Source organism: Leptopilina heterotoma, unplaced genomic scaffold (genome assembly GCF_015476425.1).
Source record: "Leptopilina heterotoma isolate Lh14 unplaced genomic scaffold, ASM1547642v1 Lhet_182, whole genome shotgun sequence".
NCBI lineage: Eukaryota > Metazoa > Arthropoda > Insecta > Hymenoptera > Figitidae > Leptopilina > Leptopilina heterotoma.
Genome location: NW_025110899.1, coordinates 661,936 through 674,356, shown reverse-complemented (window position 1 = coordinate 674,356; position 12,421 = coordinate 661,936). Strand labels below are relative to the sequence as shown.

Genomic DNA, 12,421 nt, shown 5'->3' with positions numbered 1-12,421 from the left:
GTCGAAAAAAGTCAAAACAAAAAAAACAAAAAAAAAAAACAATATCCAAGTCTTGCATTTATTGTATTCAAACTATGCATGTGTTTAATCGGAATCTAAAAAGTATGCATATACAATAAATAAATGCAGGTTTTTAGTTGTCGAAAGTTTGTGACATTTACACACGCACGTTCTGACACGCAAATCGAGTACACGAACATTGAAAATTGCACATGGAAGAAATTAAGCTGTAATAATGACTTCTAAAAAGGGATAAACTTTCAAAGTTACACCCTTTCGACGATTATTTTCGCAAACTATTGCGTAATTTTTGCACTTACGGCGATAAAAATTTACATGAATCAGATATCTGGAAGTAATGTATGAATTCTTCTTTGCATGTACTTTTCCTGGAACTAATTCAATTCGATAATTCATTATATACTTTTTCTCCTTAAGAAATTTAATACGAAACGCAGAATATTTTTTTAATAAACAATATTACAAGAAGAGAGCATTCATCTCAAAAATTAAGTTTTTCTCAACAGCAGCGCAAGTAAGAAACCATACAAACAATCACGAGAGAGAAGTTGTACTTTTTGATTTTTAAGAAGCCAATTACATTAAAAAAAAAACAAAAAAACAAACAAACAAACAAACAAGAAAATTGGAATCAACATGAAGCCATTTGCAATTTTGATTAAAATCTCATTTACGTTCTTTTTAAATCTTTTGGTGTAGTTTCTAATGTGCAATTTGAAATCGGTTGATTTGTGTGTTTGAATGATGTGTTGGTTTTAAATAAATAAACAAGTTGCAACTTGTTAAATTTTGGAATATGAATAGAAAATGAAGGTAAGAGGAGAGGAAGTCATCGACCTTTGTTGAATTACAAGAGTGTGTCGTGTGTGGATGGCTCGTCTGTTTTACTGTTCTACCATCAACTTTGATGCGTTTATAAAACCCGGGTGACATGGAGCGATGGTGGCTGCTAGCATGGGTTGGTATACAGTTTCCAAATTTAATAGCCCTGTGCAGTGCAGAAAGCAGGAATGAGGAATGGACATCAGCCGGGCTCAAACCATGCCAGTCGAGACCAGACCAGAGCAGACCAGGTATGGTGGATATCTCTCACCGTAAATACCGTATCTCGTTGATTATATGACGCCTTGTGTCCCTTCAACCCTCGACCATCCTCGACCAACCTCGACAAACCTGAAACGACCTTCACCCCTTCTGACAATCGTGCTTGCGCTCTCTCACCACACATACAGCTTGTTTATCAGAAATAATCTTCGACAATATTCTGCTTTTCTCTCCGACCAGCACGTTCAACGATTTTAGCCGTATTTAAAACGCACCGCTAAATCCCACACGCTAATTCCCTTTTGAGACGAGAGAGAGTAGAGAGGTAGTAGAGTACAAACCAAAAGAGGATTATAAATTTAATTATCTTTATCAATTTGTTTCAATGCAGAATATGACCCACCTTTTTAGATAGATAAATCGTCAACGAAATGAGCTATGGACTCGCTAGTCCTCCCGCATGTTTCCCATTTCAAGAAAGTTGAATGGCTGGTGAGGATTTAATGGTTTTAAACGTTTGTTCAAACAGAGCAAGTGTGAAAGAGGATTATTTTAAATTCTCTTCATCACTACGGATTTTAATACAAGAGTCTAACTCATAACTTTCTCAAATGCACTATGTTAATGTATTAGTAATTCAGATTTCAAAACCCGAGCACGACGTTTTTTCATCATTTTTTTTACAAAGAACGTACAGATTGGATTATAGAATAGCACAACTTTGGTAGATTATTAATTTACTGAAATTTGTTTTCAAAATTTGCCAATCATATAGAACATCACAAAATAAGCTCAAAAAAACTGCACCCAAGAAATAAAACTAAAAATTAATTCAGGGTTGCCACAAAAACTAAATTTTTTCCCCTGACTTTTCCCTGATTTTGAGACAAAATTTTCACTTTTTCCCTGACCTTGAAAAATATTCTGATTTTAAATAAATATTTAATCACTCGAAATCGATCGTTTTCGATAAATTTTTATATAATGAATTCTCGAACAATTTTCTAAATAAAAGTGATTAAAAAATGAATTTCACTTAAAATTTATTTTAAGTGTTTATTTTTAAAGTTTATTTTAAGTTTATTTAAACTTTTTAAGTTTATTTTTTTTTTTTTTACTTTTTATAATATTAAAAGCATTATAGGGTGAATTTTAGAAATAATTGAATTTTGAGTTTTCGACTCGGAGTGATCGATTTCGAATGATCAATTTCTTCATGATTTATAATAAATTTAAGATGACAAATAAAATCATTATTTTATAATCGTAAGAATATTGTAACTATAAATTCAAATTTTCAAAGATTTTAATTTAAACCCTTTTCAAAATTCAATTATTTCTAAAATTCACCCTATAATGCTTTTAATATTCAATTATAATTTAAAATTTTAAGTGAAATTCACTTTTTAATCACTTTTATTTAGATAATTTTTCGAGAATTTTCTTTAATTTTTGAACACAATTGAATTTATGCGAATAAGTTAATAACTTTTGAAAATAATTAAATTTATGTATTCAGTTGTTCTTAAAAAATTCCTATTTAAATCCATTAAAATTAGATATTTTCTAAAATTAAAATAAAGATTGTAAACGCAACTCTTTTGAAATTTAATTAATTTTGAAATTTTTAATTAAAATTATTTATCAAATAATTTATAAGTAATAATTTTATGATAGTTCTTCAAGAGTTAAGTTATATTTAGAAAGAAATTATTGTCAGAAATAGAAAAAATTGAAAGTTTTGTATTAGAATTCTTGTCAATTTCATAATTTATGAGGCAAACAAAAAAGACACCATAATTCAGAATATTCTTATTAATTCTAAAAATTTAATTTTTTCCAGTAGTTTTAATACAAATTCCTGAGTTTTTTCTAATTTCCCTAAATTCCCTGACCTGTGACAACTGACAACCCTGATTATATTGTTTTATCAAAATTTAATCTTTCCAATTTTTGGAGATAGAACTATTCGAGATAGAAATGTACCTAGAGAAAGAGGAAAATGAAATATTGCTGATTAAATGACCTTTTTAAATCCAGGATAAATATGAATAAACATAAATAATTACGTTCGAACTAAATCATTAACAGTTTCGGGATGCACAAGTTGCATAGAAGGAGAAGAGGAAAACGGGTTCGTGTTAAGCGCTGTACAACCCGCGTCATAAGTGCAACGCATGGCGACATTAATAGCCCCGTCGATTCAATTACGCTAGGTAGATAGTTACCGGAGCGGCTGCATTAGCGACGCCTTTGAACCAGAAAGCAGGTATCCGCTCCAACACATTTCAAAACGGAACCTACGGAATGTTCTTCGAAACTCCACGACCTTCACTAATATAACTCTCCTCACTATCTAAGAAAAATAATCCCTATACTTTCATCACTATTTTAATGCAATGCACATTTTTTTAAATTCCACATAATGCGCCATAAACCACCTAATACTATTTATTGAAGGTTGATAATCAAAAACGACTTTTATCATTAAAAATTATATACATATCGTTCAAAAACTCTAATTACGGAGACCAATGATGCATTTGAAACAGGGGAAAACGATGTTTTTATGTTATTTAAGCGTACGAACGTATCAGCTTTTAACAAAGTAGTAATACAAAAAATTAGTATGATCCGTGCCAATCTTTAGTATAAACCATATTAATAGTTGATACGTTAATACGATTAAATAACATAAAAACATCGTTTTCCCCTGTTTGACATGATCATGTTAAATTTTGAAACACAAAGTCTTTCCGTGTATTTCCCTGATTTCCAGACTGAATTTTGACTTTTCGCCTGCTCCTAAAGAATATAATGATTCACTTTTAAATGAAAATTTTATTAACTTTTATTATAAAACTCAGAAAAACCCCTGAACGAGAAAAATGAAATATTTGAAGAATAAATCACTTTCACCCTGAATGAAAGATGTCTCAATTTGATATCCTTAGAAAAACTGGGGTTGATAAAGGGAATGAGTGGGATGTATGAGAGACAACGGCAGTAAATTCATTTAAAGTGCAATGTTTAAATGGAAAATTGACCTTGAAAACAATTTAAATCAATGGGATTGAATTAACCTACAGCTGTACACATTACAGCTGCAACGACCTTGATCTTTCTCTGCACATTCTCCCTTTCTCTTGGAATTGGAATCACGTAATTTCCGTGATCGCGCTGCTTCTAACGGTCTCTTGATAATTTAACTGGATATTCCCTTCATAGTCGGTTAAGTAAATCGTGAGAAAGGTCGTTTCTGGTTTATCTTGCAAAACGAAGGTCGCGATCCTTCGGACCGTGTCATATACATACAGTTACAAGACGAGAGAAACCGACCAGGAAACTTCTTCGGCAACTGGTTTTCAGGAAGGAAAGTCGCCCAGATATGTGCCATGCATTTTAATGCCACGATTATCTACTATGTGGAGCGTTTTGTTCAAACTTCCAAAAATTTTACATGTTTGTTTCTTCTGGAGTACCTATGAATAAGAATAAGATAATTCAATTTTTATAAACTCTGCAATTAAAAATTGAACTAATGAAAAGTTTTCACTCTCCTTTTCTTCTCGTCTCATTAGATTTAGAACAGTGAAAGGACTATACACTCGCATTATGTACATTCGCTCTCTATTTATGTGCCATGTAAGTTGATATTTTCAGAAATTAACGAAATTTATTTTTAATTTTTCATCAAAATAAATGTATTAAATTTACCTCTTTTTTGGAATGCATTTATAAGCAACTATTTATTGAAAAGTTTTTTCCACGCTCGCATTTAATTCCATATTGTGTACTGTGTATGCAATTTTTTTCAAGTAATTGTTATTTATTTTTACTCAGCACTCATAAGTGAATTAGAGTGGAATAACAAGTAAGCTTTTGATACTTTAGTTATGCAGAAAATGAATGGAAATATTTAAACGCCTAAATTCTGATTCGAGAATCCCGAAGCACAACTGGTGTACCACGATAGGGAGCCAATCAAACCGTCATTTGTAATCAATTAAAAGCCAATAAACCTCGCACTGATTGAACCTCGTATAGGCACGAGCATCGAGAAAACGGGCACAATAATAGCGGGTTATTAGCGGCGGTGTAGGGTTTATTTCTACGGGAGAGTGAGCAGCAATATTGGTAGGGATGGGATCAAACCCACTCTCGCTTAAAATTTTTAAACACAAAACCTGCAGTTGATAACGCTTCACTGGAATCAAACGTCACGAACTTACCCATATCAAACAACTTTATGAATACTCCAAGTTGTTTTCCCCGCGTAACACCGCGTAATTTGCCTCGAGGAAAATACTCTCTGACGTGAAAAATAGTGAGAAAAGATTTTCACTTTTTTCTTCAACTCTGTATACTCTGTATTTGGCAGTTTCTTTTTTCTCTTATCATTTCAACTAGGAACATGCTAGGAACTGTTATAATGATTATACAAACTTAACATTTGCTTTTCTTCTTGGCACTTTGTACGCTATTTGTATTCTGCACTCAAATCTAACCGCACATGTTTCTGCTGCAACTACGACATTAGTCAGCTTTTTTATTCTCCATACGCAAAAATTAAATGTCACTCGACTCGACTCGACTCTGCAGCGTGTAAGTGTAAGTGTAAGTGCATCATTATGAAAGCAAGTTAGCAAAAGTCAAGAAATTCCATCAGATTATAATTAAACATTATTATAAAAATAAGAGTCGAGTTAGCAATATCGAGCTCGCATTAAATATAATTATAACATCTTTAGTTTCTATTTTGTTTTATCTTTCCCGTCTTTCCCGTACTGCGAAATGAAACAACTAATTAGGAATAAATTGCCTCTAGAATGATTTTTAAAAAAAAAAGTCAATTACAGTGAAAATTAGACTTCGTTTAGAGACGTTTTCTCGTTGGTAACACTGGGAACCAAATTATATCACGTTTAATGGTCTTCTTCGAAATTGACTTGTGTCTGGGTGTAATAAACATACAAAGGGATATTCCCTCACTCTCGACAATTCCAGCTGTTTCTCTCTTTCGCTTTTCCACCCCATCATCACCCACAAGCATCCCAACCCCCCTTCCAGGATGCACCTATCTCTCCAGGCGAGAACGAACGGCCGCCATTTCGCGGCGGGGTCGTGCAAGGTGGGGATTTAAACGGCAAATTTAGGTACCACCTCGCCTCTACATAAACTCTCTTCCACGGTATCAACCTACCTTCAACTACCTTCAACGCCAACGATCCCTTGCGAGTTTTACGTCATTCGCTCCTCTATTTCCTACGCGAATTTCCACTAAAGAGAGAGAGAGAGAGGGAGCAAACTGGTAATTTCGACACGGACCTGGAGTATCGCGCGGGACCCAGAGATATCTTAGGAATTTCTGAACCGTAATTCACCACCGTAACTCCAGGTTGTTTCGAAGGAAATTTAAGTTTCATGGCATCGGGCAACCGTTCGCATACGTACGTTTTATCTATCTTGCTTGGGAAATGAACACACACAGCCAGAGAGAAGCAGAGAGAAGTGACACACCTACACGAGTGCTTGAGCTGGCTCGAGCTCGTGATGGACACGAATATATGGGCAGACGTCAGTCTGAGCACTTACAAATTTCAACAGCAAGGACTTGCTCGAATCCTGCAAAAAGCATGCCCGTCTGTCACACGATACTCCACAGTTTTATGCTTATGCGTTTGCATATGTGTGACTATCACTCAAGTCGATTTCAAAGACAATTTTCCATTCATCAAAATATTTTCATTTATCAAAAATTCAAAAATAAAAAATCCCAAAAACAATTCTAAATTAAACAAACTAAATTATTTCCCATTTTCTAAAATCAGAAATTCATATTCTATTATCAAGCTCAAATAATTTTAAAATACACAAACATTTTAATTAAAACTCATTTGCTAAATATTATTGCATTAATAAACAACAAGACTGGAAATTTTAATAAAATTCCCGATAACATTCCCCCTTTTTTTCTCCTCTGTTAATTTTAATTGCAGAATATTTTTCGATTAGTGAAAATGAATATCTCCGTATTTTTATTTTCGCGATATATTAAAGAATAAAATAAATCATATGGTTTACTGTTTACTAAACATAATTCATTTCATTAAATGCGACCGTTTATTGCACGATTCTTTATAGGCAGTAACTTCCGGAGGACTTTTATTTTCATAATTGACACTAAAAGGTCCCTGTAGATATGTTCTTTTTATGAATTTTATGAAACAGCCACTAGAAAAATGATTTGCTATCACTAGATCGGAGAAAATTCACAATTGTTATTTCTCTTGAGATTTTAAGAATGATCATAAAAGCTCCTTGAAGCTATTTGTTGTACTATTTTACTGCGGCCTAACTGTACAATAAAATTCCGAACCGCAAATAATGCGCCAAAATGCTTTGACAATGAAATTTCTAAGTTAATAACAAATTATATCTATTTCGCAACAGTCTAACAAAGGGTCCTATGATAATACTTTTTCTAGTAAAAAAACCTTCATTAATAAAAAAACTTTCTTCGATTTAGTATAGTAAGTTCCCTCAATTCTACTTCCATTTTCGACATGTAATTAGATGTAAATTAAACTCAATAAAAAACGAAACCAAAAGAATTTTTTTCAAATTCTACAGCATAATTTTAACACCTCATATAATTTACACTAAAATGAAGTAGTATTGCTCAAATTATAATTTTTTATACTGACAAAACATTTTGTATCCAAAAGAATGACAATGTACAAAAATGTAGAACGATAATTTTATAATAGATCAAGTTTCTCCCATTAACTTTCTTTTCTTTTAATTTTCTTCACCTAATATATATGTGATTTCTATTCTTCTCATCATTATTTTTTGTAACATTATTTCGGCGTAGAATTAAAAATATTCACTCACAACCATCTAGAAAATTGAATTTCACATACTTGTCCCATATACAGACATATTGAATAAATACAGTAACAAAATATGCACTTGATTCCCATTTGATATTAATAGGAAAATTCATATTTGATTATACTTCAAGTTTTCAGTGTTTCTGAAGTGTGTGAATCACGATGAGGGAAAATACTCGAATTTTAACCACTAATTTATGTTTCGCTGAATTCAAATATGATCCGAATTTGAAATTTAATTTCACCCCAACATGTTTGAAAGGATTCATGTCTCGTTTCTCTCACGCATCAGGGGCTCGTGTTACAAAATCTTCATTTGAGTGCATTTGTTTGATCACCGTTGCGGTCAATACTTGTTCTAGATTTAAATGCGCGAGTTTACATTGAGTTTGCGAAACAAAAGCTCAGTAAAAACGAGCACATCCCGAATGCATAACGATAATTCGTAGTCGAATGTTATTTGTGTACTGATTGATTATAACATTAATTAATGTCTCTCTATTCAAAAGCAGGAACTTAAATCTCGACTCGACAACAAACACTATACATATAGTGTTTGCAATCATCATAAAGTATCCAAGAATTATTATTATTATTATTATTATTATTATTATTATTATTCACTATTGTATTGAATACTATTATCTCGACTGTATCAATAAATGGATTATTAATTAACAGGTCGTTTAGGTGGTAAAGTTTCATTAAATTTTAATGAAAAATGTTGTATATGTTGCGTTATTAAAAAAATACGATATTGCAATTTAATCGTTTCGTTATCATATCGAGAAGAATTCATGTACAATTTATTATCGAATATTTTCGCGTATATAATTGTTTCCGAACTCGAGAGTATAGGATATCGAATAAATTCACTGATGGCCGCGAAATCGAAGGGATTTTCCTCTCATATGTCTCAAATATCTATGCTCTCACGTAGCGCATAATATTAATGATCATAAAAGGTACAGTAAAGATAAACCAAAGATTGATTAATTGTTTCGTTATTAAAAATCATAGTAAAGTATCAAATAAAAAAATTACCTACAAAAACCGTGTTAATTTTTTATAACCATTCATCGCACAACTTTTCTACTAATTTCCATTATTTCCTGGTGTAAATGTTAAAATTTTTACAAAAGCTTGCAACAAAAGATGTATTTCACAAAGTCAAAATAATTGTCGCGAATAAATTATTTTCATCTACGATTAAATTGCAATATCTACTGCCTAATGAATATAAATAATATTTATTCTCTAAAAAACTCGTAAAAACTGAAAATTTTCCTAATACATCATGATTTTCATTGACAATAAAAATAATGCTCTAATTAAGTTACAATGTCGAATAAACTAGCTTTCCATTAAAGTGAACGAGACGTTACAACTAATGAGTTCACGGTGAGATGATAAATTCAATACGTTGAAAATCCACTCTCATTGGAGTCAACTTTTGATAGTTGAATATCAGAACGAGGGAAAACATCAAAACAAAATTAAATTATATCAAAAATAAACACGATCTGAAGAGCAGTAAAAAATTAAATTTACTTTTTAGTTTACTTTTTAGCTATACAGTAAAACAAAAAATATTAATGAAACAGTAATTCACTACTCATACACTAACTCAAATTAAAAAAAAATATAATTGGAATAAAATAAGAATTAAGGTTTTTTTCCGCAACAAATCAATGCAATAGATTTCCACATAAAGTTTCTACACTCTGCCAAGTTCTGACTCGCCATTTATATTACAAGATGCAAAGGGACAAGTATAGAAACGTTAAACGCTGTTTGATAAGACCTCAGTCCTTTCACTTTCCTGGACGATTTGCTCAATAAATAATCCCGAGTCTCATGAGAATGGATACACGAGTTTATAAGAGTGCCCTTAACTGGATCACAGCACGAGAGCTTTCAAACTTTAATAGCGTGAAATTGTTTCTTGCAAAATGCTTTATATATATATTTTTTAAAGTTTCATTCAAGGAGAAATTCTATTTAGAATGTACTGCAATGTTGGTTTCATCTTACGTTTTAAAATATGCGCAATTTGCAATTATATCAGCTTACAAACTTATTTTAAAGCAGTGAATTTCATGTTACTTATATCATCAGTAGAAAATAATTATAAAATTTAAAATTTATCATATTCTCTATCATTTGCTATCACACTTACCTTTCAGGAAACTATTAATAATTATATGGATCTCAAACTCACCTGAAACAGAAAAAAAAAGTTTTTTTTAAGTAATCGACTATCTTATCTCTAATACCTAACAAAGTAATAAGACAGCTTATTTTAATCAAAATTTAGTTGTTTTAAATTTTTTCTAAGACTGCGTACAGGAAAATTTCGAAACTGTATTTTCAAGACTAATGAGTGACACGCCTGATTAAAAATTCAAGCACCCGGCAGGAGAAGCATAACGAAACTGAATGATTGATTTACTGCACGAGGTAGTGATTTCTATCATTCACTCTCGTATATGAACTATCGTGAGAAATCTCTCTGGTATAATTTTGATTCTTAGTATCTTCTAAGGAAATGTAACAGAATAAGCAATTTCAGAAAAGAGGAGATTCTATCTTCTTGATTTTGTCATTGAACTACGATTGTGGAAATTCGGTATTTAAGAAATTAATATTCTCAATCTATATGAAGAAGAAACTCTTTCAAGAAACAAGTAAAAATAGAGTAAATTTTTAAAAATATACTTTTACACATACGTACTATAAAAAATAATAATTTGATATTGAAGAATGATGGTCGAATATATAAATTTTAGCTAGTATATTAATTACTCCGAGTATCAGAATATCTCAAGCACACATCAATCAACATTAATTTTGATAAATCGGTTGACATTAGTGTTTTACGTAAAATAATGAATTACTCTGATGCGTCAAATAAAATCAAAGGCATCACCATCTGGAGTAATGAAGCAGATTTGGCGTTAAAATATTTGATATTGACATTATAATTCAAAAGAATTGTCGCTCAGTAAAAGTCAAATTAAAGTTCTTTTGCATCATTTATAGAATTCAAAGAAATAATATTTGAAAAAAATAATTTTGTTAATTTTCAATTCGACTAATATTGAAAATGAATGCTCTACTACTCAGAAGATGGAAAAGAGAATGTAGGTAGAGTAATAACACTTATATAAACGCAATTATTCTATTACAAAAAGATGTCTAGATATTTATGAAACATCAAATTCAACTTATGTACATTAGTTATAAACTGCTCTCTATAATATTTAAGTATTATACAAGAATCTTGTTTTTTGAGATACACAAACAAAAATTGAAATTGTTTTTGCGCAACAACTACTTTCCGGAAGTTCTGGAATTCTAGAATTCTATCCGTATTTGAGGAGTGAATAGAGAATATCATAGTCCTGCCTGAAAGGGTTCTATATGAATAGACCCTGTTGCTTCTTCACGCCATTGGTTCAAATATAGATACAACATTGAGATTTTGTATGCATTTTTATATAATTTTTACTTTTTTACATTTCAAAATGAAAGAAACCATCTCATTTGGAAAATGAACTCATCCATATACTTGAATATAAAATGCGCATAGAATTTCTCCCCAAGATAAAAACATGTCCTTATTCCGAATCTCATGCGAAAAATGAAAAAAGGAACCTATATAACCTTCTTTCTCAGCAACGTTTCCACGAGACGTCTTTCTTTATTATCCTCACCAGGGATCGAGGAACGACCGACGACAGTTCCTTCGACACTTTCTATGTTTGACTCCAAATGGAAATGACAATTTCCAAGCTGGTACACATTCATCTATTCTCGGACGTTTCTTTTCTAAAGATTGTCAAAAGAATCGTTAGTGGATTTTCGTTCGCTAACGATTATTTTAAAAGTGTATGAACAAAATTCCATTGGGAATATAAAAACGTTTCGTCGAGGTAAGCTTAAGAATTAAATCTTATCCGTCGCGTAAGGTAGAAGACATTTTACTACTTTCCTTAAGATTTGTATTTTAAAGAATACTCAATCCGATAGAGATTTGAATTATTCAGATTGAAGTCGCAGTCAAGAAATGAATTCTCCCGACTCAATCAGTAATTTGAAGCGAAAAACAATTTCCGTTAAATCTGATAATGTCCATCATTTCGACTTGAAGTGAACCTGATGAACATTCTTCTATAACATTTGTCATTTTATAGAAAATGTACTTTTCCGTAAATAGAGATTGAAAAAAACAATTGTTAAAAAAAACTCTTTTCGTTTCTCATTTCAAATTAGAAATTAAATATATATATAATGCAACTTTAAAAGACAACGAGTGATAAATAAAAATATGAAATTCGTGTATTTGCAATTTTCGTGTCATATCAAATATGCAACATCAATTTCCCACGTACTTCATGATGAAATTTTTAAGACAAAGAATTTTAATTGTCAGTCAAAGAACAATGCTACTGATACTG

The 12,421-nt window shown here is 31.3% G+C and overlaps 1 protein-coding gene across 2 annotated transcripts in view; it reads right to left on the bottom strand.

The window, feature by feature from the left end:
• The window catches only part of LOC122500159 (RING finger protein 17), a 147,659-nt gene that overhangs the window by 82,815 nt on the left and 52,423 nt on the right, over positions 1 to 12,421 (bottom strand). The window lies entirely within an intron of this gene.